Genomic DNA, 10828 nt, shown 5'->3' with positions numbered 1-10828 from the left:
AAATTGAAAGATTGTTATTGATAAATTCCGATTCACGATACAAAAAATAGCAAAGAAAATCATAATAAAATATGAAACAAGATAAATAACAGAAATAAAATACACTATCTAATTAAAAATACACACATTATCTAAATTCTCTTAACTAAACACTTCAATCTACGTGTAAAATCCTACGACTATCAACATAACTACGTACACCAAAATATTCGTATTTATTGACTAAAACTTATCCACACACATCAATCCTCTAACCTAATTCGTGTCCTCTAAAGTTGATGACGAGGAGGGATTATGAGCTTTTATGCTACAGTGGTTATAATAAGGGCATAGTTTTGGAATTAATTACAAAAATGCCACTGCAATGACGGCCCGGTGTAATATCGATAAGGACGGTGGTGGGTGGGACCTTAATCGTTAAGGACAAATCCACACACGGTTGTCGGTTTTAAGCGTTGGGCCCAACAAAATAAAAATCTAATTTTTTTATTTTATTTGGAATCTTTTTATAGTATTGTAAATATTTAAACGGAAAAAATAAAATAAAGTGATTTAGTAGTCCATAAATCGAGTTAAAAATTATTAGTAGATCATTTGTTTAAATTCAAGAGGATAAATACTTTTTTTTTTTTTTTTCAAAAATCTATTCAAAGTTTGATAGATATAGAAATAGAGAAAGTGCATTGTTTCCGTCTTAAATTATATACGAAATTATTGAGATATATCCAAACTTTAGGAGGTTCCTATTACCCCTGAATTAATTAAAATCATATTTTTGGCAACATTAGTACCTACGTGGCATATACATGTGCCTACGAGGACCTTCAGTATGTTGGTCCACTGATGTGCCACGCAGGTACTAAAATTATCAAAAATATGATTTTAATTAGTGCAAGAGATAATAAAACCCTCCTAAAGTTCGAATGTGTCTCAAAAAATTCGTGTATATTTCAAAGTAGAAACAAAACATTTTTTCATAGAAATATAAAACTATCATGTTATTGTGTTTGTAGTCATATATAGGTATACGTAGTAAATGAATTTCTTATTGAACGTGGATGGATTGTAAACTCTTTATATGACCTAGTTCTTTCTTTTAAGTTAACATATGAGATTAAATTAGGTTCTTAATCAATTTTGTTTATCATAACATAAAGTGAAATTTAACATTGAAAATAATATCTTTCTTGAACGGTTTTAAACAATTCTCTGCTTTAAATCAACGTTTTAAATGCAATAAATTTAAAGTCCATTTAACAGCGAACACAAATTCATCAAAATAACAAAGTAGTAGTTTATTTAAAAGAAAAAACTAAATAAAATGGTGCACGAAGCTATACCTTGATAATAAATGTGTGATATTCAAACTTTCAACCTTAGGGCAAAAGTATTTGATGTTGATTTTTATTTGTTTAAATTCTAATACTACTTTATATTTATGTCGAAACTGTTATTTCCTTCTATGGGTACGCAGAATCTGTATATGCAGAACAACAATTTCAACTAGAGTTCAAGTATAAATAAGAACACAATAAAGTATATCAAATACCCTCAACATAAGATCAAAATGACCTTTCCAAGAGGTGTATTTTATTTTTTCAGAAAATAGATAAAACAGAAATGAATAAGGCCAAGTCGTCGGAATTTACGGAGTTTCCTTAAGGAAACAATTCCCCTCACTGTACCCGAGTTTATGAAATTTTCCCTCCCAAGATAAAATGACCTTCAATCCAAATATAGCGGTACCTCAAATATTTGGACTCATCGAACGCACTCAACAGTTTAAATGATCACACAGAATTTTTGAAGAGAAGAAGAATATTTTGTATTCTGAAATTTCGTCCCATAACATGTCTCTTCTAAAAAGAGGCAATGATTCACTCCAAAGGTTATATCTTTGCTGTAAGTTCATGTCTGTTCATCAAAAATTGCATCTTTTCTTGAACAGTCATCTCATTTCATGAATCAGTGTATCACTTTATTGAAGGATTACATCCTTCAGAAGCATCATTTCAGATCATGACAACCTTCTGTAGCCTCAGTTTAGAACAATATATCATTTCTGAAGCACCAGTTCGAAAACAATGCATCAGTTCACTTGAAACAGTGCAACTGTTATTGCATGTATATATAAATGGAAGTTCAAAACACTGCAGAAAATTTTTTACTGTGTTTTTCCTTGGCATTCTTCGGAATTCAAATAAAGTTTGTCCAAAAAAATAAATCTCATCTATCGATCATTTTCCAAATCCAAAGCCAAAGCCGAGCGAGCGACGACAACGATGGCGCAAGGCATCTATTATTTCTTGCCTCACTTGCCATATGGAGTAAGTGTTCTTGATTATAAACACTTTCAAGTTCTCTTCTTCCACCAATGTGGGAGAAAGAGTAAACTTTCTAATTTGGGAGTACACTTTTCATTTCTCCTTCCCCTCCATCATTTTATTTTCCATTTTTCCATTCACACTTATTTCATATACTATGAACCCAATAGAAACAAGGGCATGATTGAGTGATTAGAAGGTGAATTTTTCATGTAAAAGACTTAGATTTAAATTTATTCTTCGTCCGTCATTAAATAATAAATTCATTGCATAAAGATTATCTGTAAGCAGGGGCGGAGCTACACTAAACCTAGGGGGTTCATTCGACCCCCTTCGGCGAAAAATTATATTATTTATACATAATTAATATTTTTTATGTATATATAGTAAATGTTGAATCTCCTTCAATTAATTCGTAAGTGTACTTTTGAACCCCTTAACAAAAATTGTGACGATTGATAATTTTTTCTGTAATTTATGAACTATTTACACAACAACAAATTACTACAAAGTGTTCAATTGGAAGGCAAAGTCTGTTATGCTAAAACTAAATTCGAGAATCACAAGCATTACAAAAAATGAATTATTAGAAAGAGTACAAATTTGATGTATTGATAGGGCTGCCTGGCCAAGTCAATGAAGAGTCAAAGGGAAAAAAACATTGGAACAGAGATAGAACGAGGACAATTTAGTGTGCCTATTTTTAGTAAACTTGGATGGCAGTATCCGTAAATATAAGGGAAAAGTAGGTCCCATTATAATGACAAATCGATGATCAAACTGTACCAAATAATATCTCATATATCTTGTATTTATCCACCTCCGATTCTGTGGGCTGAAAAGTCTACACTCACATTCACTATATATTTACTAAAAATTATATAAATACACGACTTATATTTTTAATATTATAAAAAATCTCAACTTCTTAAAAATATTACAAAAATTTCAATATATACACAAAATACTATATATATATATATATATCGATTATATTATATATATTAATAAGAAGAGAGAGTAAAATAATTAAAAAAGTAAGAAAGAGTATAATTACTTCTAAAAAAATTGATATTTATGTTATTTATACATATATTTAGGCTAAATACTACTCGCTCCGTCTCAAATTATGTGTCGCTCATTTGACCGGATACGATATTTAAGAAATAAGTATTGATTTTGTTAAAGTTACAAAATTATTCTTCTTAAAGAAAGGAGTAATAATATTTAAAATCAAGTGGGATCATTTTTAATTGAAAAACAAATAAAAAAGAAGTAATAGTATTTAAAATTAAGTAGGACTACTAAAGGTAAAATTTTAATTGTGTCTTTAAAAACTTATCAAGTAAGGAAAGACGACATTCTTTTTGGAACGAATTAAAAAAAATGATGACACATAATTTGAAACAGAGGGAGTATTTTTTTAATTTCTTTTTATCCTTATATTAAAAATGAATAAATAAATAAAACACTCCATCTATTTCAATTTATGATACTACATTGTTTAACTTGTATATTTTTAAATTTATGATGTAAAACAGAAACGGTTTGCTTTTATTTGTCGTGCAAAACATATAGTATACGTGAATTCATGATTTCCTTGCACAATAATTATAATATGCACTACACACTCTCTCTTTATGATATTTATATTAGGCAAAATGCTATTGAATCCTTGTACTATGATAGTTTTATAAGTTGAACACTTTTACTTACATATTTGTTTTTTGGATCCCTGAACCCATGGAAAAGTTATATTTTAAATATTTTTCTGGACCCCTTAACTGTCATGCGTGCCACGTCATCTGCCACGTTATTTAAAAAAAATAGAAAAAGTATTACATTAAATTCCAAGTCATTTTTAAAATGCTACATAACAAATTAAATATTAAAATTAATTTAATTAAATAAGAAAAAATTATAAATTATAAAAAAATTTGAATAATTATTTTTAAAATAAAAAAATAAAAAAATAATAAAAAAGCATTGCATTAAAATTAATTTAAATTTTAAATTTAAATTAGTAAAAAATTAATTAATTAAAATTCTTAACTAATTAATTTATTTAAATTAATTAAACTTTAAATTAATTAATTTATCAAATTTAAAATTCTTACCTACTTTAAATAAATTTTACTTAAATAATTAATTAATTTAAATATGATTTACATATTTTAAATATTTAATTTAAATTAATTGTAGGGGGAGGGACTGGGTGGGCAGGGGACGAGCTGGGGTGAGGTGGAGGGCTGAGGGAGAGGGGTGGGTGGGGCTGGGTGGGGAGTCTGGGTGGGGTGGGGAGGGGATGGAGAGGGGGGTGGGGTGGCAAAAAAAGATTTTATTTAATTATTTTTAAATTTTTAAAAATAGTTTTAAATTTAAAAAGATGGAGGAAAAAAAGGACTCCTTTTAATTTATATTTCTAAATTTAAATATTATTTTTATTTTTTTGTAATTATTTTAATGTAAAATTGACAAAAAATTGACCCCACTCGCACCATAGGTGAGTGGTTACACTCTCTTTGTCCTAATCACCATGACCTTGTCACATAGGCAAAGTCAACGGTCAAAGGGTGCAAAATATTATTTTTTGATGAGTTTAAGGATCTAGATGACAAACATATAAGTAAAAGTGTCCAACTTATAAAACTGACATAATACAGGGGTCCAATAGAGCATTTTACCTTTATATTATTCACATCAGCTTTCACCCGTTTCGATTAAATTCATGAAATTTTATCACTTATCATCTTGAACAAATAAAAGAAATCATTTTGTAATTTTGTTTCTTTTAAGATTTGAACTTGAGCCGCATAGTTTTCCAAAGTCACACCCTTGTGTGTGTGTTTTTTTTTTTTTTTTTATATATCCCCTTTTTATTAAAATAAATTGATTAAAAATAATATTATTTTATATATTTAATAATTTTAATTCTATATTCAATGTAACATATTTAAGAGCATAATTTTTCTCAAAAAATATTATGTTAAATGGAGTGTCTAATCAAATAATATTGACTAAATTGCCCTAAAATGGAGGGTATTAGTATTTTTTAATTTGTGGTTCATAGACAGGCAATAGTAACATTTTTGCCCTAAAATGCCCATTTTGAAACCATGTGTTTCATTATTACTGGTGCCAACTTCAACTGTATCACTATTTAAGATATTTCTACACATAAATATTAGTATTTTTATAAACCAAAAAGAAAATATAAGATGTTAGTTCCAACAAATCGATGCATGGGTGTGAAAGAGTATACACTATAACAATATATCCGGTATAATCGTGGGCAATGACGGAGCCAAAATTTTTAATAAGAAAATTCAAAAACAACATACAAACAAATCGAAGGCGAAATTCAACATCTACGATATATACACATAAAAAATAATTTCAATAATATATAAATAATATAATTTTTCATCGAAGGAACCCCGCGTCGAAGGGCAGCTCCGCCCCTGATCGGGGAGTCTGCAGAAAGTAAAATGTACGCATGCATGCGTGACTCCTACATCATAATAGAGAGACTATTTTCCAGACCCTCGACTCAAGAAAACAAAAGAGTGTATGTTATTTTATTTTTTTAAGGTATCCCCTAGTCCGACAGGTGAAGTACTAATCCTCCGCGGATCTGAGCTCCATTTAAGGGTTTGCCGCTGGTCAATTGATTGTTGTATGCACAAAGTGGGAATCAAACCTCCGATATTTGCTTAAGCGACCTAGTGAGCTAACCACTAGGCCAACGCTTGGTTGTATGTTATTGTTAGGATACCTATACTATGGTGAGTGTGGATAAAAAGAGATCTAAGTGGGTAATATTTACGTTTAATTATTACGTTATTGACTCTTAGATAATATCAATATAGTCTTCAGACTTCATGAATAATATGTATGTTCTAATCTATATCTCTTCACAGTCTTGATACTGATTGAACTAGCTAGCGAAGATCGATATATATCACTAGAGGGAGATTAATTATAAATTATTTTTATTGATGATCTCCCTTGTTATCAAAAAATACCTGTTATGTTTTACCTTTTATCGGTTCTTATCGCCTTCCTTAATAAGCCCTTCGAGCCTCCTTCTTCATAGAAAGTCGTTGAGTTACCTAGAAAATCATTGATAAGCTTGACAACTATATTTAAAAAAAAAATATTTTCAAGTGAATATATGTTCGGTTGAATTCTCATATGTCATTTATCAATTTTTCACTTTATTTTCCTATGAACATATATAATCATAACTACTTCAAAAAAAAGAGAAAAAAAAACATAACTATTTGATCAATAATTAAGCCAATTCAATATATTAATATTAGTATCTTCTTTTCACCTTTAATTTTTTTTTTCAGGCAAAATTTCATATTGATGGGAGTTATGTGTAATATATAAATCAAAAAGAAGAAATACTTGGGTGCCAAATGGGTGAAGGGTCAAGCAATTTTCTTCTAATTATATGATCATTTATTCATTTTCACGAAAAAACGACAAAAATACAATATAAGCTATCAATTATGAATTTATTGGGACTTTAATATTTATATCTTATATATAATTAAGAAATCTACTTACTCTTTCTACAAATCGAAGTATTTGGATGCTAAACCAATTTTAAAGTACTATTTATTTATTTTAAATCACCATAAGGTTTATAAATTTTTTATTTTGATCACGATTAAGAATATATGAAGTAAAAAGACAATAATACAACACTTAGGGGTCATTTGGTTGGGAAACAAGTATTTCGAGATTATTTATTTTGAAATTAACTATCCCATCCTCAAAAACAGTGGCGGAGCTACCTTTGCTCCAGGGGATTGATGAACTCCCTTCGATGAAAAATTATACTGTTTTTACATGGTTAAAAATATTTTTTTACGTATATATAGTACATATTGATCCCCCTTCGAATAGTTCGTATATTTACTTCTGAATCCTCTCAATAAAAATTCTGGCTCAACTACTGCTCAAGAAGGGATAAAAATAACACTACAATTCCGTAATAACTAATTTCAAAATGAGTTAGTTCATGCATTTTATCCCAATCAAATACGAGATAAGGTCATCCTAAAATTAATCTCAAAATTAGTTATTTCTTATCTCTCCTACCAAACTACCAAACGTCTCGTGTATTTGGTAACAAAAGGAGTACTAAGCATCTTGTCTTTCTCTTTCTAATGATAAAAAAAAAAATGGTGTTAGCGTCAACTCATAATTATGTGAAATTGATGGGGTAGATAGTACCACTACTAAAGGAATGTGTCTTTTTTAAAGGGTTAAACTGAAAATATACTCATTTTCATATTATCCTGTCACCAACATTTTGATCACTAAAAAGAAACATTCCCTCCCATTGCCACTAAATTCAAATGTTTTAATTATCCATTCATTGTTTATTAGAAGTAAAAGTGGTAAAGTTCACCTTTTCTTGTGTGTGTTTGTAACTTATATAACCCATTTAAGTTAGATAAATGAAAAAATAACATAGACATACAAATTTGTCACATTTATATGAATTTTCACTTTTACAAAATAATTACAAAAATCTCAACTAATTATATATCTTCGTTGGATGCATCGGGAGCTAATTATGATTCTCGACAGACCTAAAATCGAAAAAAATATATCGGGAGCTATTTATGTATCTTTACAAAGAAAAAAATGTATCTTTGTTGAATGTATTATGTATCTTGACAGACCCAAAATCGAAAAAATGTATCGAAAGCTAATTATGTATCTTTATAAGGAAAAATGTAACTTCGTTGGATATATCAGAAGCTAATTGTGTATCTTGACAGATCCAAAATCGAAATTTTCTGTAATTAAGTTTCAAACTATCGAAATTTATTGATTTAAAATCTATATAGCCTGTCAAACCAATAGGCAAAAGTTGAAGGATTAAATATGTAAAGTAGATCGTGCACTTGTGTTTCAGTGGATTGATATAGCATAACTCCAACATGTCAAATTGCAACCTTATAAAGTTTGTAGACTAAAATTTAAGAAAGTTTGGGAGAAAACTTAAGCTAGTAATTAAGAAAAATACATTAGTTTCATTACTTTTTGCAAAAACAAAAAAATAAGAAAAAGGAGGAGAGGTTGCTTGGTTGGGTCATGTTGAGCAGAGTTGGAGTATGATTCATTATTTGAAACATGTTGAGCTGACTAAACTATTTTGATTTAAGTAAAATTTGAATGAGTTAAATCAAATCATATTTATTAATTTAACCTATTTTAGCGCACCCAAATTCGATTCAACTCACTCAAGTCGTCACTATAATTAGGAGTCAGTATATATGATAATACACACAGACGGATCCATAATTTTAAACCACATCAATATGCTAATAGTACAATTTATACAAAATCTTTTTCCTATTCTTCCATTCTTCATGGTTCTTACACTGTTGCAATGCAATTATTTAGGTTTTATAGATAATTATTATCACAAAGTGTCAAAGATGGGACATCACACCAGAAGAGTAAATATTTGATGTAATGGACTAATATTCCTAACTCATTAGAATTGGTAAGATAAGACGTAGCTCCTATTAGTTTTTTTTTTTCTTTAAAAAAACTAAACACTCTGCTTAGTGGTATAAATTCGATTAAAAAAATTGGCAACCCCGAAATTGCTGTCCATACTAATGGAACAAATTGAAACAAGCTATTTGATCCTCTTTCACTAGTACTTCTAATCACGTAATCTTGATTCACTAATTTCTTTTCTGTTAACTGTGATAACCGAGCTAATTTGCATACACCTCTAAGTAATTCTATGGGGTGTCCACTATCTCTCACCAATACATGTATTAGCTCACGTTGTCCATCATGTTTAGATAGATACACATTACTAGTAACGGTTCATCTGAGTGCAATACTTTAGATGCGAAACAAAATTTAACTACCCATATCCAGGGGTGGAGCCACCTTATGGCCAGGGGTTCATCCGAACCCCCTTCAGCAAAAAATTATACTATTATACTTCGTTAAATTATTTTTTATGTATATATAGTTGATGTTGAACCCCCTTCGACTAGTTCGTGTGCTTACACCTTTCTATTTGAAACCCCTTAGTGAAAATTCTAGCTCCGCCACTGCCCATATTTATGAAAATTGCAAAAAATTCTGGATCTACCTCTGACCGATAAATGTGACTTGCAGGAACTCGACAGCTGTTAGAACCTGAAACTTTATGGTTCTCACTCATTCCATTGACCACTTTTATTATATACTTTTACCTCAAAATATTACTTGATTAGCTAATGCGATTTGATGTCAAATAACTATGTGCCTCTTGCAATAAACAGAGCAAAAATTCAACTTCTATATATATGGATAAGCCTGGTGTGGACAAATCTAGCTAGCACACACACATTACAGCTGTAACATGAACAAAAAGAGAACAATGAGTGAGATGCTAACTAGCAATCATCACCAGTTTGATAAACTTTTGATTGCCTTTTCTTTTCATACTTTGCTTTTGTGATTCCAGTATCACTAGGTTTTGCTACAAAAAGTCTAGCTTGAATGAATCTTGATAGCAATAATTTCTCCCCACCACCTTTCTTTCAAAAACTTTATCATATAAAAGCAAGTGCTAAAGCCAATCCTGCTATTATGATTGAGATGGGTATAATTTATCGAATGCTTATAGTTCGTGGGGTTACATCCTTTGCACCGGTCAATGCCTCTACTCATTTGTTTGTACACAAAATTCCTCCTTTTCCACCACACAGTCAGCAAGTGAGGTAGAAATATCATAACATAATCTTTAGTCATGGGGGTGGGGATGTGGGGGTGGGAGGAGTGCACAAAATGCTCAGTTTTGGAACCGCCATTTTAAGTCATACCGCATTTTGTATGATGCAGAGTGTTGGCCTGTCAAGAAGTCTCACATCCAAAAGATGAAGGTGGTGGAGATGAGAATGCTACGATGGATGTCTCGATGTACTAGGAAAGATAGGATTAAAAATAAGGTTATTCGGGAAAAGGTGAGAGTGACTTCAGTAGAAGCCAAAATGAGGAAAGCAAGGTTGAAATAATTCGGACATGTGATGAGGAGGGACATGGATGCCCCAGTGTGGTGGTATGAGAGGGCTAGGGATGGATTCAGGCAAGGTAGAGGTAAACCAAAGAAATATTGGAGGGAGGTGATTAGACATGACATGAAATAACTCCAGCTTACCGAAAACACGACCTAGATAAGAAAGTATGGAAGAGGCGGATTAGGGTAGAAAAATAGTAGTAGCGAGTGCATCAGTGCTAGTAGGTGGGAGAACTTTGTTATCCAAGTTATTGGCTAGAGAATTAATATATTTCAGAATATTGTATCGTTTGTTGTATTACTTGATAAATCTTATCTATAGTACTACTAAGTATGATAATTTCTATTGTATCTTGTCCTTTGCTATTCCTTGTCTAAATTGTCTTATCTTGAGCCGGGATCTATCGAAAACCTCTCTATCTCATCTCTGAAATAATGGTATAGACTTCATACA

Source organism: Capsicum annuum, chromosome 4, assembly GCF_002878395.1.
Source record: "Capsicum annuum cultivar UCD-10X-F1 chromosome 4, UCD10Xv1.1, whole genome shotgun sequence".
Taxonomy (NCBI): domain Eukaryota; kingdom Viridiplantae; phylum Streptophyta; class Magnoliopsida; order Solanales; family Solanaceae; genus Capsicum; species Capsicum annuum.
This window is presented reverse-complemented; position numbering follows the sequence as displayed.